The sequence below is a fragment of the Heterodontus francisci genome, unplaced genomic scaffold (assembly GCF_036365525.1).
Source record: "Heterodontus francisci isolate sHetFra1 unplaced genomic scaffold, sHetFra1.hap1 HAP1_SCAFFOLD_43, whole genome shotgun sequence".
NCBI lineage: Eukaryota > Metazoa > Chordata > Chondrichthyes > Heterodontiformes > Heterodontidae > Heterodontus > Heterodontus francisci.
In genome coordinates, this window is record NW_027141852.1 from 5,629,780 (window position 1) to 5,656,467 (window position 26,688).

The 26,688-nt window shown below is 46.6% G+C and overlaps 2 non-coding genes across 2 annotated transcripts; one reads left to right on the plus strand and one right to left on the minus strand.

Moving 5' to 3' along the window:
* Positions 1 to 19,811: 19,811 nt before the first annotated feature.
* trnar-ucu (transfer RNA arginine (anticodon UCU)) lies at positions 19,812 to 19,902 on the minus strand. Its single transcript is given in 2 exon segments — positions 19,812 to 19,847; positions 19,866 to 19,902. It is a non-coding gene; the product is annotated as a tRNA-Arg (tRNA).
* Positions 19,903 to 26,250: 6,348 nt separating this feature from the next.
* On the plus strand, positions 26,251 to 26,323 carry trnaf-gaa (transfer RNA phenylalanine (anticodon GAA)). The gene has a single exon. It is a non-coding gene; the product is annotated as a tRNA-Phe (tRNA).
* Positions 26,324 to 26,688: the final 365 nt, after the last annotated feature.

Sequence of the window (26,688 nt, forward strand, 5' to 3'; positions counted from 1 at the left end):
GCTGTCCCAGTTCCCGTTCTGCTGCCCCAAGACCCGTTCTGCTGCCTCTGATGCCCCAGGACCCGTTCTGCTGCCTCTGCTGCTCCAGGACCCGTTCTGCTACATCTGCTGCCCCAGGACCCGTTCTGCTGCCCCAGGACCTGTTCTGCTGCCTCTGCTGCTCCAGGACCCGTTCTGCTGCCCCAGGACCCGTTCTGCTGCCTCTGATGCCCCAGGACCCGTTCTGCTGCCCCAGGACCCGTTCTGCTGCCTCTGCTGCTCCAGGACCCTTTCTGCTGCCCCAGGACCGGTTCTGCTGCCTCTTCTGCCCCATGACCCGTTCTGCTGCCTCTGATGCCCCAGGACCCGTTCTGCTGCCCCAGGACCCGTTCTGCTGCCTCTGCTGCTCCAGGACCCGTTCTGCTGCCCCAGGACCCGTTCTGCTGCCTCTGCTGCCCCAGGACCCGTTCTGCTGCCTCTGCTGCTCCAGGACCTGTTCTGCTGCATCTGCTGCCCCAGGACCTGTTCTGCTGCCTCCGCTGCCCCAGGACCTGTTCTGCTGCATCTGCTGCCCCAGGACCTGTTCTGCTGCCTCTGCTGCCCCAGGACCAGTTCTGCTGCATCTGCTGCCCCAGGACCTGTTCTGCTGCATCTGCTGCCCCAGGACCTGTTCTGCTGCCTCTGCTGCCCCAGGACCAGTTCTGCTGCAACTGCTGCACCAGGACCTGTTCTGCTGCATCTGCTGCCCCAGGACCTGTTCTGCTGCATCTGCTACCCCAGGACCCGTTCTGCTGCATCTGCTGCCCCAGGACCTGTTCTGCTGCATCTGCTGCCCCAGGACCTGTTCTGCTGCCTCTGCTGCCCCAGGACCTGTTCTGCTGCATCTGCTGCCCCAGGACCTGTTCTGCTGCCTCTGCTGCCCCAGGACCCGTTCTGCTGCCCCAGGACCCGTTCTGCTGCCTCTGCTGCTCCAGGACCCTTTCTGCTGCCCCAGGACCGGTTCTGCTGCCTCTGCTGCCCCATGACCCGTTCTGCTGCCTCTGATGCCCCAGGACCCGTTCTGCTGCCCCAGGACCCGTTCTGCTGCCTCTGCCGCTCCAGGACCCGTTCTGCTGCCCCAGGACCCGTTCTGCTGCCTCTGCTGCCCCAGGACCCGTTCTGCTGCCTCTGCTGCTCCAGGACCTGTTCTGCTGCATCTGCTGCCCCAGGACCTGTTCTGCTGCCTCCGCTGCCCCAGGACCTGTTCTGCTGCATCTGCTGCCCCAGGACCTGTTCTGCTGCCTCTGCTGCCCCAGGACCAGTTCTGCTGCATCTGCTGCCCCAGGACCTGTTCTGCTGCATCTGCTGCCCCAGGACCTGTTCTGCTGCCTCTGCTGCCCCAGGACCAGTTCTGCTGCAACTGCTGCACCAGGACCTGTTCTGCTGCATCTGCTGCCCCAGGACCTGTTCTGCTGCATCTGCTACCCCAGGACCCGTTCTGCTGCATCTGCTGCCCCAGGACCTGTTCTGCTGCATCTGCTGCCCCATGACCTGTTCTGCTGCCTCTGCTGCCCCAGGACCTGTTCTGCTGCATCTGCTGCCCCAGGACCTGTTCTGCTGCCTCTGCTGCCCCAGGACCTGTTCTGCTGCCTCTGCTGCCTGATAGGTAAGGAGCTGAATGCGAGCCTGCAGTAACCAAGGTCCAATGGTTTGGCGATGCCTTCCTGCAGGTTCGCCTCCAGGTGACAACAGATAGGTGGAAGATCCTCTTCCCCAGGGATGGGAGGTGGAGACCTGTCCACCTGACCAAGCAAAGCTGCTTTGAGATAGTAGGTGAAGTCTGCGGCCGTGGGGTCACCCCCAAGACATGGATCCAGTGCACGAAGTGGGTCAATGACCGGATCCGGGCTGCTCAGGCGCAAACTCAAAACACTTTGGACCCTTTGGACATTGCGCATGGCAGAGTAAGAGGGAGTGTTTGGTGGAAAGGGAGTGACCACCCAGTCATTTGTATTGGGGAAGGGCAGCAGGACATGCTGCCTGAGGCTTGGCTGCATCTCGGTGGGAGGTGCACATCAGTCATTGTATAAACTCACACAGTCCCTCGAGAGGGGCCACATGCAGGAGGAATATGTGTGTCCACATCATGGACTGCTGGACTATCACCATCGGAGATATTGGGCTTGTCCCCGCTGGGAGACTAACTTTGTTGATCATAGTGGCTGCAGGAGAAGACATCCCACAATCGGAAAGAGCATGTCAAGACTGGCAGTGGATGCCTTATCTCCAGGTCCTCATCCCGATGGAGGAGGAGGCCATGGAACAGGCAGGGCAGCAAAGCAGCTGCTCCATAGCTGATGGAGAGACAGGGACACCTACCTAAGAGAGTGAGTGAACATCTCCTGGGGCACAAGGGAGCATCCGCTGCAAAGGAGCCATACTGCTCATCTGTTCACCACTGCATCAATGGAGCTGCACAGTAGGGGTGGTTGGAATGTCACGATGGGCAGACCCTAACCCTTCAATGTCCCTGTTTTCACATGCAGGCTAGGATGAACGACAAGAGCGAAGAGCTGGAGAGACTGTGGGACAGCCAGACACCTCTGAGGAGGAGGAGGGAGCCTCAGATGGTGCACCATCACCTCATTCCCCTGCACCCTCCACCAGCACAGAAACCCTCACTCGGTGGGTATCCACTTGATGTTAGATTTGGGCACACAAGCTGGTGAGCACGTCACAGACAGGCCCGGGCAGCTGACGGAGGCTGTGACAGCCGAGGCCACTGGCAGTTGGAAGTCTGTGGGAGGCCAGGCCCATGCTGAGTCCCAGGCTGATGATGTGCCTCTGGTGTCACCAGCAACACGGGAAATACTGCAGCTGCAGCAAGAGGTCAGGCAACATCTGGCAGAGTTGCCGGAGGTTATGTGTACCCAAGTTCGGATGATGGAGGAGTCCATCCAGGCCTTGCATGCTGTACTGTCTCTGATGGGGGTGTGTCTGGCTTCCTTCCTTGAGAGATTGGTGACTCTGATGGAGAGCCAGATCCAGCCGACCAATCAGTGGCTGCCGGAGATGTGTGCAGACTTGCACTCCATCGCTTTGTCCATGAGATCCATCCAGCGGTGACAAGGTGAGAGGGGGGACGAGGCACCTGAACTCTTCACCAGGTCCACGTCCCTCTCAGGTCAGCAGCGAGTTACAAGTGTGTCTTATAAGGGGGAGGAGAAGCTGGCTGCTACATCTGGGGTCTCCTCTCAGGGTGCTCCTGGTGTGGACAGTAGCTCCAAAGCCCCTCTGCCAGTGACACAAGTGATGCCAGTGCCTGCCTCCATCATCCTCGATGACAGAGGGGTGTCCCTGTACCTGTGCAGGAGGCCCTCAGTGTGCCGGGGCCCTCCAGGCCTCAGGCAGCAAGAGGACGGCCACCAATGTCATTCCAAGCCATGGGGCAGCAAGGTCAGCAGCCTGTCTCCATCTCAGCTGACAGAGCAGGGGGAGCACCACGTAGGAGCACCCGGAAAAGATTTAAGAAGAGCACCTAGATTCACTGAGGGGCTCACGGGTGAATGTACATTCCAGATGGATAGGGTTGTGTTTGGTGTCACACGGAATAAAGAAATGATGTTCTCTCACTATGTCTCCTTCTTATTGTTGATACCCTTTGGGACTTCATTTAAACCCTTCCTCCCAAGGGGCTGGAAGTGAGGGACCAAGCCCTGAGTTTACATAGCTTCGGCCTTGTCACTGTGCGATGTGTACCTGGACGCTGCAGAACAGAAGGAAGGAGGTGACAACAGGGCTGCTTAAAGCTAAGACTTTATTGCTGTGGTTCCAGAAGGTGGTAAGGCTCAAAGGAAACTTGAATGTATAAGGGTGTCTCATGTCTCCCTTGTGTGTATCTCATGGCCCCTTTCATGCTGTGCCTGAGGTTCTTCATCTGGCACTGCTTGGGCAGCATCCTCCTCCACATCCTCATCATCAGAGGAGACACCACACTCCACGATATCCTCACTAGTCAACACCTCACCGCTCTGTAATGCCAGATTGTGCTGTGCACAGCAAACCACCAGGATATGCGAGACCCTCGCCGGGACATACTGAAGGGCTCCACTGGATCGATCTAGGCACCTGAATCTCATCTTCAGGAGACCAATGGCCTCCTTGATGGTCGCTCGGGTTGACCCGCAGCAGGTGTTGTACCTCTCCTCTGCATCCGTGCGTGGGTTCCTCACAGACGTCAGTAGTCATGTCCTCAGTGGGTAGCCCTTGTCTCCAAGGATCCATCTCTGAAAGCGGATGGGGCCGCGGAAACGTTCTGGCACCTGGGAGTGCCTTGGTATGCAGGCGTTGTGGCTGCTTCCCGGGATTTGTGCACACACCTATGGGATCCATTTGCAGTGGTCGCAGACCAATTGCACACTGAGCAAGTGGAAGCCCTTCCTGTTGAAGGCTGCTGGCTGGTCTGCAGGAGCTTTGATGGTCACATGGGTGCAGTCAATGACACCCTGCACATGGTGGAATCCAGCGATGGCCCCGAATCCTGTAGCTCTCTCAGCTTGACTGTTTGGATCAATGTGCACATAGTCACCGGCCCTCCTGAACAGGACATTGGTGACCTCCTTGATGCACTGATTCACTACGGACTGTGAGATTCCACACATATCTCCAGTGGATCCCCGCAATGATCTGGTGGTGAAGAAGTTCAGTGGCACGGTGACCTTCAGTGACACTGGCATCAGGTGACCACCAAGTCGCATGGGGCAAAGCTGCATCATGGCAGAGAGATCAGTGACGACCTCCGTGGAGAGGTGCAGTCTGCGGAGACACTGTCACTCGGACATCTGGTGGTAGTTGAACCTCGGCTGACGTGTTCCTCTGCCTCCTTCTCCAGCCTCCTGTTCGAGGCTGGCCTTCCTGTGGGCCCCCAAGCTGCTGTGGTGCCCCTGCTGGTGCCTGCGCCTCCCTCCCTTCCTCTCTACTCCTCCTCCTCCTCCTCAATGGGAGCCTCGAATCCAATGAGAGCCTCGAATGAGGCCCATGACAGGTTGCCCCTCCCTGAGTGCAAGTCCTTCACAGTAAACAACACCCAGCCACATTTACCTCACTTGTCACCCTCAATGAAGTGGCACTGCCCCAATGGCACCCTGGTGTTGTTCCCTCTGCAGAGCTGGCACATTGGCCCCCACTCCTGACAGTGTTTCCCGATGCCCTTTCCCCCTCCACCCTTGCTGCCAAGTTTTGCTGCCTCACCCGATAGCTTCCCAGTGAAGACAACACTCAGCTCCCACCTCCCAGTCACCTCCTTTAACCAGGCGAGGCTCTAAAGCCCCGTGGTTCCCGTGTGCTATTAGTTCAATTGGATCCAGTGAATAAAATTGCTGACAATTGGACTCATAAATACTTTAAATGCCTTCTTGCCATGTGGATGTGCGAAGTCTGCCCTCCATGTCAGCCGCCGACTGAAAAATCCGGTCCAACGTCTTCCATCCCTATTTTATACACCCCCCCTCCCCCTCCCCGGCCTCCATTCCCGTCTCCAACGGTCCCTTAAAATTCTGGCGCATATCTCTAAGACTAATGGGAGTGAAACCAGATCTGCTCCTTCGACTGAACAGGGAGAGCTGCTCTCTCTGTGTTTAAAGTGAATGAATCTGCTCTTTACCTTGTCTTACTGGAACGTTCACTGTCTGGAGATGTCTGTTTGAAAACGTTTTCCTGTTATATGAATGGAGCAGAGGAGCAGATGTGAGGTACTGTTGAACAGAGAGGTTTGGAAGTGGGTGAAGGGGTGGAGTGACGGTGGGAGTGAGAGGCGCAGTGAGTTGGCCATTCTCAATAGAGTGTCAGGAATGAAGGTCAGAGGAACAGACCAGGCTGGAAACACAGAAAGAGCGAGGAGAAGCTGGTGTGAAAAACAGAGATTAAACAACAGGCTTGTTCATTTGGTTTGGGTCTGGTGTTTAGAATACCCGGAATCTGGGTTCACTTCCCTTCCAACTCAGCGAATTGTATCAACATTATGTTCATAAAACCATGGAATGATACCCAAAGAAGGAGACGATTTGGTCCATTGTGTCAGTGCTGTCTCCTGTAATCTGTACATTTTTCCTTCCAGTATTTATCCCTATCGCTTTTCAAAGTTACTACTGAATCTGCTTTCAAGTCCTGATCAGACAGTGCATTTCAGATCACAACACATCACTGTATAAAAAATCATTCCTCATTTCGCCTCTGGTTCTTTTCTCAATCACCTGATAAATACATCCTCTGGTTGCTGACCCTTTTGCCACTGGAAACAATTTCTCCTTATTTAACTTATTGAAAACCTTCTTGATGATGTCACATACTAGACTGCCAGTAAAACTGAAGCCCATGGAATAAAAGGGACAATGACAGCATGCATATGAAGTTTGCAGACTGATAGGAACATAGGAGCAGGAGTAGGCCATTTAGCCCATCGAGCCCACCCTGCCATTCAATATGATGATGACTGATCGTCCACTTCAATGCCTTTTTCCCACACTATCTCCATCTCCCCTATGTCATTTGTATTTAGAAATCTGTCAATCTCTGCTTTAAACATACTCAATGACTGAACTTCCACAGCCCTCTGAGGTAGAGAATTCCAAAGATTCACAACCCACTGAGTAAAGAAATTTCTCCTCATCGCTGTCCTAAGTGGCTTTCCCCTTACGTTGAAATTGTGTCCCCTGGTTCTAGACGCCTCAACCGGGGGAAACATCTTAGCTTCATCTACCTGTCTATCCCTTTAAATATTTTGTAAGTTTCAATGAGATCACCTCTCGTTCTTCAAAACTCTAGAGAATACAGGCCCAGTTTCCCCAATCTCTCTTCATTTGACAGTCCCGCCATCCCGGGAACAAGTCTGGTGAACCTTCGTTGCACTCCTTCGATGGCAATGATATCCTTCCGAAGGTAAGGGGAACAAAACTTCACACAGTATTCCAAAGTGCAGTCCAACCAAGGTTATATACAACTGAAGCAAGACTTCACTACTCCTATACTCAAATCCTCTTGTGATAGAGGCGAACATATCATTCCTCTTCTGAATTGCTTGCTGCACCTGCATGTTAGCTTTCAGTCACTTATTGACAAGGACACCCAGGCCCCTTTGTACATTCACACTCTTACCATTTAACAAATAATCTGCACATCTGTTTCTCCTACCAAAGTGGATAACCTCACATTTTTACACATTATATTTCATGTGCCACTTTCTTGTCCACTCACTAAGTCTGTCCAAATTCCCTTGAAGCCGCTTTGCATTTTCCTCACAACACACATTCCCACCTAGTTTTGTGTCATCTGCAAACTTGGAAATACTACATTTGGTCCCCGCATCCAAATCATGTGAACAGCTGGGTCACAGTGTGGTGGTGAACAGTTGTATTTCTGTCTGGTTTGCAGTGGGTTCCCCATGGTGCCACATAACTTCAGTTATGTGCAGACACTGGAAAAGCTGGGGTTGTTCTCCTTGGAGCAGAGCAAGTTCAGAACAACTTTGACAGAGTTAGAATCAAGGAATCAAATGGTTACAGTACAGAAGGAGACCATTCAGTCCATCATGTTCATGACAGCTCTTTGCAAGAGCAGATCAGCGAATTCCACTCCTCTGCCCTTTCATTGTAGCCCTGCAAATTTTCTCTATTCAGGTGTTTATCCAATTCCCTTTTGAAAGCCACGATTGAATCTGCCTCCAGCACACTCTCAGGCAGTGTATTCCAGATCCGAACCACTCACTCTGTCCCACACCCCTGGTACCATTGCAGAAAATTTTTTCTGTTCATTTCATCCCTCATAAATAATTGAAATGAAATGTTTATTAAGAAATGCACAACATAAAAAGGAGAGAGAAATAAACGCTGAGTAAAATAGAAGTCAATGTTTGAAAGGTAAAAAGAGCAAAAGATGTAACTTTTATTCTGGATGAATGAGAGGAATATATCACACTTTGGGGATTTTGTAAGAGGATTTCCTGATAAACCTGGGATTTGAGAGGAAGCTGGTTCATGGTTTACAGAACAAATTCAGCCCCTGGGGTGGAGCCAACAGCTGCACCGTCCAATAACAGACAGGCCGGGGACACTGTCTCAGGCCTAGTGAGCTCAGTCGATGAAAACATGAAACTCTGAATCTCAAGTTTTTGAGTTTGAGCCCACGGTGGGTGTTTTTTATTTCCTTTTTAGGCTGATTTTACAGGCGTTATCCAGCTCTGAATTCCTCGGCAGGGAGTTCAAGGAGTGTTTGAAATGAGATTCAACAGCAGTATGAGAAAGTCTCTCCTTGATTCAGGACTCTTACCTCTCTGCAGCATCTCACTGCTGAAGACTGAACTTTATCTCATTTCATTCTCAGCTCAGGGTCAGTGTGGTTCACTGGGACTTCTGGCTGTCTCCCACTTCACAATCCATCAGTGCTGAGAAATCAATGGGGAATATTACTCACATGTTGTAATGTTTTATAAATACTTGAATGTATTTCACACTGTGTCTAACGGTGTGAATCTCCCCTGGTATATCAGCTCACCAATACTTCAACAGAACATTCACATAATGTGAGCTCTGAGATCTGTTCGAATCCCATTCCCAAGACCTGGAAAGTGGGATTGGGCTGGATCACTCTTTTTCAGCTGGCACAGACACGATTGCTAAATGGTCTCATTCTGTGCCATAAATTATTTCCATTTTCTATGTTGTATGAAGTGAGGTGTGATTGGGAGGGGCAATTGCACCAGGGTTATGTTTTCTACCAAAACAATGACACAAGGGATACTTCACATTTTTATTCATTCATTCATGCGATGTGGGCATCGCTGGCCAGGCCAGCATTTATTGCCCATCCCTAATTGCCCATGAGAAGGTGGTGGGATGGGCTGCATTCTTGAACCACTGTGGTCCATGTGGGGTAGGTACACTCACAGTGCTGTGAGGAAGGGAGTTCCAGGATTTTGACCCAGCGACAGTGAAGGAACGGCGATATAGTTCCCAAGTCAGGATGGTGTGTGGCTTGGAGGGGAACTTGCAGGTGGTGGTATCCCCTGCATTTGCTGCCCTTGCCCCTCTAGGTGGTAGAGGTTGCTGGGTTTGGAAGGTGCTGTCGAAGGAGTCTTGGTGCATTGCTGCAGTGCATCTTGTAGACGGTACACACTGCTGCCACTGTGTGCCGATGGTGGAGGGAGGGAATGTTTGTAGATGGGGTGCCAATCAAGTGGGCTGCTTTGTCCTGGACGGTGTTGAGATTCTTGAGTTGGAATTGCACCCATCCAGGCAAGTGGAGAGTATTCCATCACACTCTTGACTTGTGAATTGCAGATGGTGGACAGGCTTTGGGGAGTCAGGAGTCATGGATGAGTGAGAGGAATATATCACACTTTGGGGCTTTTGTAAGAGGATTTATTGATAAATCTGGGATTTGAGAGGAAGCTGCTTCATGGTTTACAGAACAAATTCAGCCCCTGGGGTGGAGCCAACAACTGCACTGTAATTACTCGTCTCAGGATTCCAAGCCTCTGACCTGCTCTTGTAGTCACGTTATTTGTGTGGCTCCCCATGGTAACCCCCATGATGTTGATAGTGGGGGATTCAGTGATTGTAATGCTATTGAATGTCAAGGGGAGATAGTTAGATTCTCTCTTGTTGCAGATGGTCATTGCCTGGCACTTGTGTGGTGCGAATGTTACTTGCCACTTATCATCCCAAGCCTGTGAGACTGAAATAGTTCAGTTGGGAGTGTGTTAGACTGAAGATCCCTGGTTCAATCTGGGGTTTTGGCAGTTCTCCTTTATTCTGCATCGCCCTTTGGTTTTGACTCTTGAGCTGCACAATTTACACTGAAATTATTTCCCCAACTCTGAAGGTTGGATTGGAATAGAGAGATATCAAGGATGGGAAATATTTACATTGTCAACTTTAGCTTATTCTCTATCTCCTTGTGTCCTTTTCCCCAGTTTTTGAATCTTTCGGGGCCGGGAGAACATTTGATTTGCTGCATTTGTCCCAAACTGAAGCCTTTTCCACATCTCTGGGTGGTTAGACTTGCTCTGTCTGTTTTTGCTGCTCGTGACCATTAACGAGAACAGGCCACGAGTTCAATGTTTATCAGCAAATGGAAGATAACTGGAAAGAATTCTGTGTTACTCCAGACCAGTGACAAAGATGCAATGGATGTTATTCAAAATAAATTCCCTCTGACATTTTATGTAAACTTGTTTGCATCTAAAAGTTGGATTTTAAGTGTTACAAAAATGTGTCAAATTAATGACTGACCATGTGACAGCGCACATGGGGATCAAATCCACAGCCTTGTTGTTATCAACACTGCGTCCTAACCAACTGAACTAAGCGGCCTATAGACAGAGCCAGGTATGGGTTTGAGCTGCATGCTGGGCGGTTTGTGTTTTATTTCTCACACTGGGTGACAGAGCGATTGTACAAACAATGGACACATCACATCCCTGAAACATTGTTCTGATATAAAACAGTGTGAAATAAGAACTGAGCATGGAAATGGAACGGTACCAGAAATCAGGACTTTAATGTATTGAAGTTGATCTTGAAATTCAACCATTCACTAAACATTCCAATCGATCGAACTCTCTTCTGATATAAAATCCAGGAACTTGAGCTGCTGTAAAACATAACTGAGCCTAACGTGATTTGAACACACAATCTTCTGATTTGTCGTCAGACGCGCTACCATTATGCCACTAGCTCACAAATAAAATAAAGTGTTTCATTCCTGACAGATTTACTTCTTGTTTAGATTCAATGATTGAAATTAATTCAATCCTCATCTGACCTCCACTCTGTGAAGGCCTGCTACCCGACCTGAACCCGACGAGACCGCGACCTGTGTCGGGTCCGGGTCGTGTCGGGTCGCTCTTCCGGGTCTGGCTTTCGGGCTCAGGTCAGGTCGGGCCAGGTTCGGGTCGGGCTGGGTCCAGGTCGGGCTGTGTCCGGGTCGGAAACACACAGGAAGTATTACATTTTGCTCTGCTGGGAAGTTGAGTTTAGTAAGTGTCAAAAGTTGAAAAGCCAACCTGAGCTGGGAGTCCGGGACATCAAGGAGGGAAACTCTGAGTCTGCTCAGTGAGCAAGTGAGCATCTCAATGATGTCACTGCGCTCATGCTGCAGCTTCCTGTAGATTCGGAATCGGGAGGTAGGTAAAGTGAACATTCCGGTGGTCGGGTAAGGCTCGGGTCGGTTTGGGCGTGGGAATAAATGGAGATACTCGGGCCGGGTCGGGCTCGAGTCCAATGTGGTTCTGTCAGGTTCGTGTCGGGTTTTTTTTCCTGACCTGAGCAGGCCTTTACCGCTCTGTCAGTTCAGTGCCTTATTTAAACTATTACTTGGAGTTCTGTTTTACAGGGTCTCGGCTGTTTAAGTGTTTCCCAGACCCACTACTCTGATTAATCAGACATTTTGCTGCTAACTGCTGCTGCTACAATTGAAATGTAAAAAAGAATTTCCAGTGACCTGCAACCAATGGACAAATACATTTCAGAAAGATAAAGCTCATTCACCAATCCACAAATGTGTTTTTCTGCTTATATTTATAAACAACTCCTTCTCTCCACTATGAGAACTATACAATCACTACAGTTATTTGAAAGTTAGTATAAGATGTTCCAGTTCATCAATGTTAAAACTGCAGCAGGTATTTTCCAGAAAACTTCTCTGTTGGAACCTCAGTCCCATTTAGATTGAAAGTGGACAATTAATGTATTCACTTGTTCATTGTGGACAGGTGTCTGACTTAGAATAAATCTCATTAACTTTCAATGAGGTGGCAGTATTTCTGTGCTCCCATTTTACACAGTCTGTCCTGTTCATGCACCATGTTTTTATTCTCCTCTCCCATTCTCCACAGGATACAGATTACAAGCATCATCAATCTAGCTGTTGAAAAGCATTGGACGAATCTGGTCACACAGGTATTGAAACATTCATTTTCTGCCATTTTCCAAGTTGGTTGCTTTGAACACAGTACGATGTGCTATCATCTTGAAAAGAGATTCTCTTCAATATCCAATACAAACTGAATTACAAACCTGACAGACAAACACAGGAGAACAAGTGACTAGTGAACACAAACCTCATGGTGCTCATTTTCAGATTTATTGCAGTCATCCGACAAAACAAGTGAAAGAATATTCCAGTGAAATGATTTGGAAAGTAGGGGTGACTTTTGTTGGTGCCATTCTTTGCTCTGTTGGTGAAACTTTCTTGCACCTGACTCCTGTTCATGTCTCTGTTTCCTCTATTGAATGACGAAGGAGGTATTTGATCAGAAATCAACTGGATTGTGTACCTTTGAGAGGGGATTTCTGCACCATCAGGGCTGGAAACAGGAGTGAGTGAAAGACAATGTGTGGAGTTTGATTTTGTACAGAGGGAGAGCAAATCTAACAGGACTGTGAGATATTGGCCTGGATTTTACAGCCCCAATAGCGGTGAACTCTGAGACTTTCACTGCTATTGAGGGTCTGAACAGCACTGCAACTGCCGGTACATGCACACACTAACACCAGCATCTGGAAGTTGTGGTGGTGAGAAATGTGCTTAGAAGGAGCCTCTGATCATAATCGCACCAGCCCACTCTTTAAAGTGACAGGGACCTGTAGCTCAGCAATTTGGGCTCATTGCCCAAAATGTACCCTGATTTTTACCTGGGTTGGATTAAAGCCGGTACCAACAGGCTCAGGGCCGCTCGGGAAGGACTTTTCTGTTGACACAACAGCTCCACTATTCCAGGAAGACACCGGCAGCAGCAGTTGTCAACTTTCAGAAAGGATTTCAGACATTTTAAATGTTGTATTTTATTTCTTAATTGTATGTAAGTTTTTAGCATGGCCTGATCAGAGTTCTTAAATTTACATCTGACTTTTTATTAATAAGATTGAAGTGTTTTTAAAAGATCTCTAAATATATATGACTTTTTATCAAGATTTACTTGGCTTCTTTGTCAAGACTCGAGTAAGATTGAAGTGACTTTTAAAAACTACATCTTATCCTTTAAAATCCTGCTTCCATGTAGATGACATTGGAAGATGACTTCAGAATAGCTTAGACTATCTTTCTAACAGGTACTGCAACAGCTTAAGACCGACTTTTCTGCAAAAGCTGGTGAATTACCTTCCGGCAGCGGAGAGGAGCGGAGCGGAGCAGACCTATATGGACCGATATGAGGAGAACGCCGACAGCGGAGCCTATAAATCCAATCCGAGGATCGAGGACCAGTCTCTTACCTTCCAGGAGTGGAGTGGAGATCTTCCAGTGTGCTGGAGTTTTGAAAAAAAAGAAGCCAACTGTGACGTCAGAGGAGAGCTGCAAGGTGATTGGTTGGTGAGTCACTGCTGTTAGTGTATTTAAATATCATAAAGAAAATGGCAAAGTTTTTTAGTTGATAAAAAAACCTCTGCTGATAAGATGAGTACTACTAAAGTGTTTTTTTTATTCAGTGCAACTTATGAAGGACTTTAGATTGTACTGGGTAGAACAATGCCCCGAGTGTCATTAGCATTTTTTAATTAAGGGAGTAACTAATTAATCTAAGGGTAAGTCATGGCAGGAGAACTCAGTCCCGTGATATGCTCCTCCTGCGCTATGTGGGGATTCAGGAACCCTCCCAGTCTCCATGACGACCATGTGTGCAGGAAGTGTATCCAGCTGCAGCTACTGGCTACTCGCATTATGGAGCTGGAACTGCGGGTGGTTTCACTGTGGAGCGTCCACGAAGCTGAGGACGTCATGGATAGCATGTTTAGTGAGGTGGTCGCACCGCAGGTAATGGATGCACAGGCAGAAAAGGGATGGGTGACCACCAGATGGAATAGTAGGATCAGGCAGGTAGTGCAGGAGTCCCCTGTGGCCATCCCCCTCTCAAACGGAGATACTGCTTTGGTTACTGTTGGGGGGATGACCTCCCAGAGGAAAAGAGCAACAGCGCGGTCCGTGGCACCACAAAGGGTTCTGCCGCACAGCAGGGGGGGAAAAGGGGTGGAAGAGCTATTGTGATAGGGGATTCTATCATAAGGGGTGCAGATAGGCGTTTCTGTGGCCGCAAACGAGACTCCAGGATGGTATGTTGCCTCCCTAATACTAAGGTCAAGGATGTTTCTGAGCAGCTGCCGGAAATTCTGAAAGGGGAGGGTGTGCAGCCAGAGATCGTGGTCCATATTGGTGCGAACGACATAGGCAGGAAGAGAGATGAGGTTCTGCAAAGTGAATATAGGGAGTTAGGCAGAAGGTTAAAGAGCAGGACCTCGAGGGTTGTAATCTCAGGATTACTCCCTGTGACACGTGCTAGTGCGGGTAGGAATAGGAGGATTAGGCAAATGAATGCGTTGCTGAAGACTGGCGAAGGCGGGAGGGCTTCAGGTAATTGGATCATTGGGATCTCTTCTGGTGCAGAGGTGACCTGTACAAGAGGGACGGGTTGCATCTGAACTGGAAGGGGACCAATATCCTTGTAGGGAGATTTTATAGTAATACACTGGAGGGTTTAAACTAGTCTTGCAGCGGGGTTCGGACCCAAAGTAGTAGTCTCTCCGATGAGATAGTTGAGGCAAATGGAGAGGTTAAAGCAAGCAAGTCCAGTAGGCAGGCCAGGCAGGGGCAGGACAGGGAGCGTGGAAGGTCTGGTGGGCTAAACTGCATTTACTTTAATGCAAGTATCCTTACAGGTAAGGCAGATGAACTCAGAGCATGGATCGGTACATGGGATTGTGGTATTGTAGCTATTACGGAAACGTGGTTGAGGGATGGGCAGGACTGGCAGCTCAATGTTCCGCGGTACCGATCCTTCCGGCGTGACAGAGGTGGAGGTAAGAGAGGAGGGGGAGTTGCACTATTGATTAGGGAGGACATCACGGCAGTACTTAGAGAGGATATCCCGGGGTGAATGTCCAGTGAGGCCATACTGGTAGAACTTAGAAATAATAAAAGGGTGATCCCTTTGATGGGATTATACTATAGGCCCCCCAATAGTCAGAGGGAAGTGGAGGAGCATATATGTAGGGAAATCACAGATAGGTATAGGAATTATAGGGTTGTAATAGTAGGTGATTTTAACTTCCCTAATATTGACTGGGACTGCCTTAGTGCTAAGGGATCAGATGGGGAAGAATTTGTTAAGTGAGTCCAGGATAGTTTTCTGAAGCAGTACGTGGATGGCCCGACTAGAGAAGGGGCTACACTCGATCTCCTCTTAGGAAATGAGAATGGGCAGGTGGTTGATATGGCAGTGGGGGAGCACTTTGGGACCAGTGACCATAACTCTATTAGCTTCAAGATAGTTATGAAAAAGAATAGGACTGGTCCTCAGGTTGAAGTCCTAAATTGGGGGAAGGCTAATTTCCATGGCATCAGACAGGAACTCTCAAAAGTTGAATGGGAGAGGCTGTTTACAGGTAAAGGGACGTCTGGCAAGTGGGAGGCCTTTAAAAGTGAGATAGGAAGAGTTCAGGGCCAGCATGTTCCTGTTCGATGGAAGGGCAAGGCTGGCAAGTTTAGGGAACCTTGGTTGACGAGGGATATTGAGGGTCTGGTCAGGACAAAGAAGGAGGCATACGTCAGGTATAGGCAGCTGGGATCGAGCGAGTCCCTCGAGAAGTATAGGGGATATAGGAGTATACTTAAGAAGGAAATTAGGAGGGCGAAAATGGGCCATGAGATTTCCCTGGCAGACAAGATAAAGGAGAATCCTAAAAGATTCTATAAGTGTATTAAGAGTAAAAGGGTAGCTAGGGAGAGTGTAGGTCTAGGGAGAGTGTGGCAATCTATGTGTGAAGCCACGCGAAATGGGCGAGGTCTTAAATGAATATTTCTCGTCTGTATTTACCGTGGAGAAGGTCATGGAAGCTAGTGAGTTCAAGGGAGGGAACAGCGATATCCTGCAGCATATCAACATTACAAAGGAGGAGGTGTTGGAGGTTTTGAAGCGCATTAAGGTGGATAAATCCCCAGGGCCTGATCAGATGTATCCTAGGATGCTATGGGAAGCAAGGGAGGAGATTGCTGGGGCGCTGGCAGAGATTTTTGTATCATCGTTAGCCACGGGTGAGGTACCGGAAGACTGGAGGATAGCTAATTTGTTAATTAATAAATTAAATAACAAATCATGTCGCCTCTTTCTCTTCTAAACTCTGACGGAGACAAGCCCAGCTTGTCCAATCTTTCCTCGTAAGACAGCCCACCCATTCCATATATTAGTCTCGTAAACTTTCTCTGTACTACCTCCAATGCATTTACATCCTTCCGCAAATAAGGAGACCAGTACAGTACTCAGTACTGCAGAAGAGGTCTCACCAATGTCCTGTATAGCTGAAGCATAACCTCCCTACTATTATATTCAATTCCCATGGTGATAAATGATAACATTCGATAGCTTTCCTAATTACGTGCTGGACCTGCATACTAACCTTTTGCAATTCATGCCCTCGGACACCCAGATCCCTCTGCATCTCAGAGCTCTGCAATCTCTCACCATTTAGATAATATGCTTTTTTATTCTTCCTGCCATAGTGGACAATTTCCGACTTTCCCACATTATACTCCATTTGCCAGGTCTTTGCCCAATCACTTAACCTATCAATATCCCTTTGTAGCCCCCTTATGTCCTCTTCACAACCTACTTTCCTACCTATCTTTGTGATCAGCAAATTTAGCAACAATACCTTCGGTCCCTTCATCTAAGTCATTTATATAAATTGTAAAAAGTTGAGGCCCCAGCACAGATCCCTGTGGCACACCACTCATTACTTCTTGCCAACCAGAAAGTGACCCATTTATGCTGACTCTCTGTTTCCTGTCAGCTAGCCAATCTTCTATCCATGCCAATATGTTACCCCCGACACCATGAGCTTTTATTTTCTGCAATAACCTTTGATATGGCACCTTATCCTTCTGGAAATCGAAATACAATACATCCACTGGTTCCCCTTTATCCACAGCACATGTAACTCCCTCAAAGAACTCCAATAAATTGGTTAAACATGATTTCCCTTTCAAAAAACCATGTTGACTCTGCCTGATTACCTTAATTTTTTCAAAATGCCCTGCTATAACATCCTCTGTAATAGCTCCAAACATTTTCCCTCAGACAAATGTTAAGCTAACTGGCCTGTCGTTTCCTGCTTTCTGTCTCCCTCCCTTTTTGAATAAATGAGTTACATTCACTCTTTTCCAATCTAACGGAACCTTCTCGAATCGAGGGAATTTTGGAATATTAAAACCAGCGCATCAACTATCTCACTAGCCAATTCAGGACCTGGCGACTTGTCAACCCGCAGCTCCAACAATTTGTTTAGTACCACTTCCCTGGTGATTGTAATTTTCTTGAGTTCCTCCATCCCTTCAATTTCCTGATATACGGCTAATACTGGGATGGTATTTGTATCCTCAATAGTGAAGACCGATGCAAAGTATCTGTTCAATTCATCTGTCATCTCTTAATTATCCATTATTAATTCCCCAGACACACTTTCTGTTGGACCAACAGTCGCTTTGTTAACTCTTTTCTTTTTAAAATATCTATCGAAACTCTTACTAGTTGTCTTGAAATTTCTTGCGAGCTTTCTCTCATACTCTAATTTTACCTTCCTTATCAATCTGTTAGTCATTCTTTGCTGTTTGTTTTATATTCTGTCCAATCTTCTGACCTGCCTCCCATCTTTGCACAATTATAGGCTTTTTCTTTAAGTTTGATAGTATCTTTAACTGTTTTCGTGAACCATGGATGGTGAGTCACACCTTTGGAACTTTTCTTTCTCGTTGAAATGTACCTATTCTGTGTATTCTGAAATATCCCCTTAAATGTCTGCCACTGCATCTCTATTGACTTATCCCTTAACCTAATTTGCCAGTTCACTTTAGCTAGCTCTGCTTTCATGACCTTATAATTGCCCTTATTTAAATTTAAAATACTAGTCTGGGACCCACTCTCCTCTCCCTCAAACTGAATGTAAAATTCAATCATATTATAATCGCTACTACCTAGGGGCACCTTAACTATGAGGTCATTAATTAATCCTATCTCGTTGCACAATGCCAGGTCCAGTATAGCCTGCTCTCTGGTTGGCTCCAGAATGTATTGTTCCAAGAAATTATCCCCAAAACATTCTATGTATTCCTCATCTACGCTACCTCTGCCCATCTGAATTTTCCAATTTTTATGTAGATTAAAATCCCCCATAATTATCACAGTACCTTTCTGACAAGCTGCCATTATTTCTTCCTTGATATCCCATCCGACAGTGTGGTTAATGTTAGGTGGCCTGTACACCACTCCCACAAGTGACTTCTTGCCTTTATGATTTCTCATTTGTACTCAAACTGCTTCTGCATCCTGAACTCCAGAACTCAGGTCATCCCTCTCTATTACGCTAATACCATCATTAATTAACAGAGCTACCCCGCCACCTTTTCCTATCTTCCTGTCCTTCCAAAATGCCATGTCACCTCCAATATTCACATCCCAATCTATGTCGCCCTGCAGCCATGTCTCTGTAATGACTATCAGATCGTACTTATTTATTCTATTTGTGCTCCCAGTTCATCTGTTTTGTTTCAAATGCTCCATGCATTCAGATACAGAGCATTTAGTTTTGTCCTTTTATTATTTTTGTCACCTCTAGCCTTATCTGTCGATTTACTCTTAGATTTGTACATTCTGTCCCTTCCTGTCACAGTCTGTTTATCATTTCCCATATTTATACCTTTCTCTCTTGCCTTGTCTCTCCTCCTTGATTCACCATATCTTCCCAAATTTGATCCCTTGCCCCCACTATTCAGTTTAAAACCGTCTCTACTTCCCTCCTTATGTGGCTCGCTAGAACACCGGCACCAGCATGGTTCAGGTGTAGACAGTCCCAACGGTACAGCCACCTCTTTCCCCAGTACTGGTGCCAATGCCCCACGAACCAGAACCCACTACTACCACACCAGTCTTTCAGCCGCACATTACTTTCTCTAATCTTATTTGTCCTATGCCAATTTGCACATGGCTCAGGTAATAATCCAGAGATGATTAACTTTGAGGTTCTGCTTCTTAATTTGGTGCCTAGTTCCTCATACTGACTTTGCAGAACCTCTATCCTTGTCCTGCCTATGTCTTTGGTACCGACATTGACCACGACGACTGGATCCTCCCCCTCCCATTGTATGTTTCGCTCCAGCCCTGGGCAGATGTCCTGAATCCTGGCACCGGCAGGCAACACAGCCGTCTGGACTCTTGCTTTTGCTGCAGAGAACAGAGTCAATCCACCTTACTATACTGTCCCCTACTACCACTACATTCCTTTTTTCTCCCTCTTTGAGCCGCAGACACTTACTGCAGACGTGTTTGCCCTGGATCACACTGGCATCCAGGAACTCCCACATGCTGCAGCTGTGACACATCACCTGTCCTGTCATCCTTAACGTGTTTCAATTAACTACTTAAATATTTTATTCAATTATTCATTTTATTGCATATTTTATTAAACTTACCACTAGTTTGTTTACTATTTTAAACGTTAGGACTAAAATGGATCTTAATCACTTACCAGATGTGCATCAAGCAGGTCGGTTCTTCCAAACCAATCAACTACCTGGATGTCACAGCTTACCAGATCCTCACCAAACAGCTCCTTCCACTGGACCGAAGAAAGAACCAAATCCTGTATCCTCACCCCAGCGGCTCTCTGTTTCCCTGCTCTCATTCTCCATTGTGACGTCACTCCTCGATTTTTTTTTCCCCTGCTCCTCTCTCTCGCTCTGTCTCCGAGTCTGTGCTTTTGGCGCATTTCTTCATTTGTTGTTCCGTTGTGCTCCTCTGTTTCTGGTCCAAAATCTGACTCTGGTGGGATTTGAACCCACAACATTTGAATATCGTCTTAATCATTATTTAGAAGTTCAACACGCTATCCATTGCGCCACAGAGCCTCACACATTTTTATTAACATCACTAAGGCCTTTGATCTTGTCAGCAGAGACGGCCTCTTCAAACTGCAATGGAACACAGGCTGCCCTCCTGACCTCTTGGGCATCATCTCTTCTTTCCACGAGAACATGCACAGTTCCATCAGTTACAATGGAGCAACATCAGACGCTTTCAAGATCAGCAGTGGGGTAAAGCAGGGCTGCGTGCTGGCGCCAACTCTCTTAGGAACAGAGGAACAGAGGAGTCAGCTATTCAGCCCGTCGAGCCTGCTCTGTCATTCAATTCGATCATGGTTGATCACCTACCTCAAAGCCCCTTTCCCATGCTATCCCCATATCCCTTGATGTCATGAGTATCAAGATTTCTATCAATTTCTGTCTTGAACATGCTCAATGATTGAGCTGCCACAGCCCTCTGGGGCACAGTATTCCAATGATTCACCACCGTCTGAGTGAAGAAATTCCACCCATCTCAGTTTTAAATGGCCTACTCCTTATTCTGAGACGATGTCCTTTGGTTTTAGACTCACCAACCAGGGCAAACATCCTGTCTACATCCACACTGTCACGCCCTGTAAGAATGTTGTCAGTTTCAATCAGATCACCTCTCATTCTTCGAAACTTTAAGGAATACAGGCCCAGTTTCCTCATAAGACAATCCCACCATCCCAGGGATTAGTCTGGTGACATAAAAACAAGAAATGCTGGAACCACTCAGCAGGTCTGGCAGCATCTGTGAAAAGAGAAGCAGAGTTAACGTTTCAGGTCAGTGACCCATCTTTGGAACTGACATATATTAGAAAAGTCACAGGTGATAAGCAAGTGGGGTGGGGGTGGGGCAAGAGATAACAAAGGAGAAGGTGTAGATTGGACAAGGCCACATAGCTGACCAAAAGGTCATGCAGCAAAGGTAAACAATATGTTAATGGTGTGTTGAAAGACAAAGCATTCGTACAGATTAGGTGTTAATGGACTGAATATTGAACAGCAGCAAGTACAAACCTGAAAAAAACAGTAGGTAAGCAAACTGAACAAACTGAGATGAAATGAAATAAATGCAAAAAAAAGATTAGTCTGTTGACCCTCTGTTTCACCCCCTCTATGGCAAGTGTATCCTTCATCAGATGAGGAGACTAAACTGTACACAATACTCCAGTGCGGATTCACCAAGGCTCTAGACAATTGCAGCAAGACATCTTTACTCCTGTACTCATGACCCCTCGTGTGGGTACAACATACCATTTGCCTTCCTAATTGATTGCTGCACCTGCACAAGAGCTTTTAGTGTCTCAGGAACAAGGACACCCAGGTCCCTTTGGACATCGACACTTCCCAACCTCTTACCATTTAAGAAATACTCTGTCTTTCTGTTTATTCTACCAAAGTGAATAACTTCACACTAATTCACATTATATTCCATGTTCTTGCCCATTCACTTAGCCTCTCCATGTCCCCTGGAAGCCTCTCTGCATCCTCCTCACAACTCACACTTCACCGAGCTTTGTGTCATCTGCAAACTTGGAAATATTACATTTAATCCCCACATCCAAATCATTTATATAGGTTGTTAACAGCTGTGGCTCCAACACTGATCCTTGCAGTACCCCAATAGTAACAGCCTGCCATCCTGAGGAGGACCCGTAATTCCTGCTCTCTGTTTTCGGTCTGTTAACCAATTCTCAATCCATATCAGTATATTATCCCCAAGCCTATGTGCTCTAATTTTGTTTACTCACCTCCTGTGTGGGACCTTACCAAAGGAAAATACAAATACCACACATCCACTGGTTCTCCTTTATCTGTTCTATAGGTAACATCCTCAAAAATCTCAACAGGTTTTTCAAACCTGTTTTCCTTTTCATAAATCTATGTTGACTCTGCCCAATCATGTCATCATTTTCGAACTGTCCAGTTATCACATCCTTTATAATTGACATATACTTCTCCATGCTGCTATTGTACACTTTCAATTACTCAGATATAGGTGTTCACCTGCACATCAGAGCTGACGACAAGCTGTTCAACTTGGCAAGACTGTGCGCCAAGACCAAAGTGGGTAAATTCCTAGTCTGTGAGTTGCTATTTGCTGATGATGCTGTGCTGACATCCCATAATGAAGTTCAGTCACAGCAGCTTGTAGATCGGTTCTCCCTGGCCTGCAAAGAGTTTGGACTGACAATCAGCATCAGGAAGATGAAAGTTACGGGCCAGGACGTAGAGACTCCACTTTCCATCAACATCGACAACCTCACTTTGGAGGTTGTCAACAGCTTCACATACCTTCAATCAACAATCACCAGCAATCCTGCCCTTGATGCTGAAATCAGCACCAGGATTGCCAATGCTGCAGCTGTCATGTCAAAGTTGAGAAGACAAGTGTGAACCGACAGCAAACTGACCGAAAATACAAAGCTCCACGTGTCCCAGGCTTGTGTTCTCAGCACCCTCCTTTATAGTAGAGAAGCATCAACAACTTATACAAGCCAAAAAAAGCGGCTGAACAGCTTCCACCTCCACTGCCTCAGATGGATACTGGGCATCTCCTGGCAGGACAGAGTGCCGAATGCGGAAGTACACCAGCGTGCAGGGATCCGCAGCATGTTTGCCCTCTTGAGTCAGCGGTGACTCTGTTGACTGGGCCAAATGGATGACGGTCACATTGCCAAATACATGCTCCATGGTGAGCTTGCTATCAGCATGAGATCAACAGCTCAGGGGAAAAAATCAAGTCATTTGGAGAGGTTTGAGTTAATTCAGGAGAGTGGGCATGGATTTATCAATGGGAGTTCATGCTTGACGAATCTAACTGCATTTGTTGATAAACTATCTGAGAATACCGATGAAGGGAATGCAGTGGATGTTGTTTATATGGATATTACGAAAGCATTTTATGAAGTACCACATAAAAGGGTGGTTAACAAAATTGGGGTTCATGGATTAGGAGGGTCAGTGTCCATTTGGATAGTAAATTGTTTTAAAGACTGAAAACAGCGAGTCATATTAAATGGTTCTTGGTCAGACCGGAGGATAGTCGACAGTGGTGTTCCCCAAGGGTCAGTGCGAGAACCACTGCTTTTTTTGCTGAAGGTAAGTGACTTGGATCTTGGAATACAGAGTAGAATCTCAAAATATGCCGATGACACCAAACTTGGAGGAGCGGCAAACAGTGAGGATGATATGAACTGCCTGCAACAGGACAGTGATAGGCTAGCAGAATGGGCAGACAGGTGGCAGATGGAATTTAATAGTGACAAGTGTGAGGTGATGTATTTTGGCATAAGGAATAGGGAGAGGCAATATATACTTAATGGCACAGTTCTAAAGAGTGTGCTGGAATAGAGGGACTTGGGGTTCATGTGCACCGATCTTTGAAGGTGGCAAGACATATTGCGAGAGTGGTTAGCAAAGCATATGGGATCTTGGGCTTTATAAATAGAGGCATTGAGTACAAAAGCAGGGTTGTTATGCTGAACCATTATAAAACTCTGGTTAGGCCCCAATTGGAGTGTTGCTTCCAGTTCTGCTCAGCAGACTTTAGAAAGAATGTGAGAGTCCTTGAGAGGATGCAGAGGCGATTTACCAGAATGGATCCAGGGATGGGAGATTTTAGTTACAAGGTTAGGTTGGAAAAGCTAGGATTATTCTGCCTATATCAAAGGAGATTGAGTGGAGAATTGATAGAGGTGTATAACACCTCTAGAGAACAGGCCATCCTGGACTGGGTATTGTGTAATGAGAAAGGATTAGTTAACAATCTTGTTGTGTGGGGTCCCTTGGGGAAGTGCGCCCATAATATGATAAAATTCTTCATTAAGATGGAGAGTGAGAGAGTTGATTCCGAGACTCGGGTCCTGAATCTAAACAAAGGAAACTATGAAGGTATGAGGCGGGAGTTGGCGATGATAGATTGGGGAACGTTACTTAAAGGGTTGACAGTGGATAGGCAATGGCTAGCATTTAAAGAGCGCATGGATGAATTACAACAATTGTTCATTCCTGTCTGTGCAAAAGTAAAACAGGGAGGGTGGCTCAACTGTGGCTGACAAAAGAAATTAAGGAAAGTATTAGATCCAAGGAGGAGAAATATAAAATGGTCAGAACAAGCAGCAAACCTGAAGATTGTGAGCAGTTTGGAATTTAGCAGAGGAGGACAAAAGGATTGATTAAGAAGGGGGAAATAGAGTATGAGAGTAAGCTAGCAGAGAACATAAAAACTGACTGTAAAAGCTTCTATAGATATGTGTACAGAAAAAGTTTAGTGAAGACAAATGTGGGTCCCTTCCAGTCAGAAACGGGGGAATTTATAATGGGGAACAAAGAAATGGCAGACCAATTAAATACATACTTTGGTTCTGTCTTCACAAAGGACGATACAAATTACCTCCCAGAAATGTTGGGGAACATTGGGTCTAATGAGAAGGAGGAACTGTATGAAATCTGAATTAGTAGGGAATGTTTGGGAAATTGATGGGATTGAAGGCCGATAAATCCCCAGGGCCTGATAATCTACATCCCAGAGTACTTAAGGAAGTGGCCCTTGAAATAGCAGATGCATTTCTGGTCTTTTTTCAAAATTCTATCGACTCTGGAACAGTTCCAATGGATTGGACGGTAGTTAATGTAACTCCACTATTTAAAAAAAGAGGCAGAAAGAAAACAGCGAATTATATACCGGTTAGCCTGACATCGGTCGTGGGGAAAATGCTGGAGTCCATTATAAAAGATGTAATAGCAATGTGCAATAATAACTCGTCTCCACTCCTAGTATTTCTAAATCCCACACATTCACTATAATGTGAACAATTATTTCCTGTTGTGTCTCTCTCAGATTTGTAAACTTCACTGTATTGGAGTGAGGTGACATCTAGTGGCGGGAAGCAAGAACTGCAATCAAGCAGCAGAAACTCCACAGTCTGTCAGGGTTAAAGAAACATTGCAATGTGAGGATACAGCGAAGTGGTTTGATTGGGTAGATGGAGACATGATTCCACTTGTGGTGGTGTCTGAAGCAAAGGCCAGAAATACAAAATTGTCATTAATAAAAGAAATGAGGAATTCATGAAAAATGTAGCAACGATGTGAATGGTTAGAATGTGGATAGAATAGAAAGTGAGATTGGATGGACAGAAGCAGTCTGAAAGGATGGCTGAAACAAAAGGTGAGTGCCCTGAAACGTTAACTGTGTTTCTCACAGCACAGATGCTGCCAGAGCTGCTGAACATTTCCAGCACTTTCAGTTTTTATTTCAGCATTTGCAGGATGTTGCTTTGATCTGAAAAAAAATGGATGATTGGCTGGGGGGTTCCAGTGAAATTCCACAGCAGCTAATAAAGCCTGACCTGTCAGTGGCTCGTTGGTCTAGGGGTATGATTCTCGCTTTGGGAGTATGGTTAATTAACATGTGAGAGATCCTGGTTTCAAGTGCCGGACGAGCCCTGGTCTGCTGGCATTTTTAGATTAAGGTTATCTATGGTTTCAACCTTGCAGAAGGTGGAATTGACTTCCATACGGAGCTGGCTTGAGGACCAGACAACTGGATTCAAAGAGCTTGTCGACAAAATTGCAATTAACTAAATGTACAGATAGCCAAGTGGGAATATAAAGTTGTTGCTGTAATTGTGACCTGACTCCAAAAACAACAGGACTGGGTTCTGGACTGGAATGGAATGGAATTCTTCAGTGTTTCTGTTGTTTGGCTTGCATTGACTCATCGATTTTCTTGTTTTTCACTTTGTCGATGCCTTTGAATAATTGTGGATCCTTCTTCAGGGTGTCTTCTTTCACCAGGTAGTTCTGACCTCCGATGATGTTGATTGTAATCAGCTTCAATTCGCTGATAGTTTTGGAAGTGAGCAGATTTCCTTTGCTTGAGTCTACAACATGGAACTCAGTCTGACATGTGGACCCATGGGAGGATTTGAATGCCATCCCTGCGTTGGAGTTGCATCCATCCAATAAGAGACCGAGTAGAAGTGACAGTTCTGTCAGTCGAATATGAGACTTTTAATGGCAGGGTTGTGAGTTTGAGTGCCATTCTGTTTTTCCCATTTTTAAGGCTTCATGAGCAGAGAGTACAGGGAGTGTTTGAAATGAGCAAGTCTCGCTTTGATTCAGGACTCTTACCTCTCAGCAGCATCTCACTATGAAAGATTGAATTTGATCTCATTTCATTCTCAGCTCGGGGTCTGTGCGGCTCAGTGGCACTTCTGGCTGTCTCCCGCTTCACAATCCACCAGTACTGAGAAAGCAACGGGGAATATTACTCACATGTTGCGTTCTTTAAGTTTTTGGAAAAATTGAATGTATGTATTTTCTTCCAAAACAAGGACACCAAGCCACTATTAATGGAGAGCTGAAATAGCTCAGTTGGGAGAGCGTTAGATTGAAGATCTAAAGGTCCCAGGTTCAATCCCGGGTTTCAGCAATTTCGCTTCCTTATGCGTCCCTTGCCTTGGTTCTGATTTTCCAGTTGCACAATTTACATTGAAATTATTTACCAAGCACCAGTGGATTGAATTTGAGAAACAACACAGAGTCATTTACAACATCGAAGGTGGTCATTTGGCCTATCACGTCCATGCTGGCTCTCAGCGGAGCAATCTAGTCAGTTCCACTCACCAGCTCGATCCCTTTCCTCCTGCAAGTTTCTTTCCTTCAAGTATCCATCCAATTTCCTTTTCAAATCATTGATTGTCTCTGCTTCCACCACACTCGTGGGCCAAGACATTATCACCCACAACATAAAATATTCCACCTCATCAAGGATGGGAAATACTTACATCTTCTATA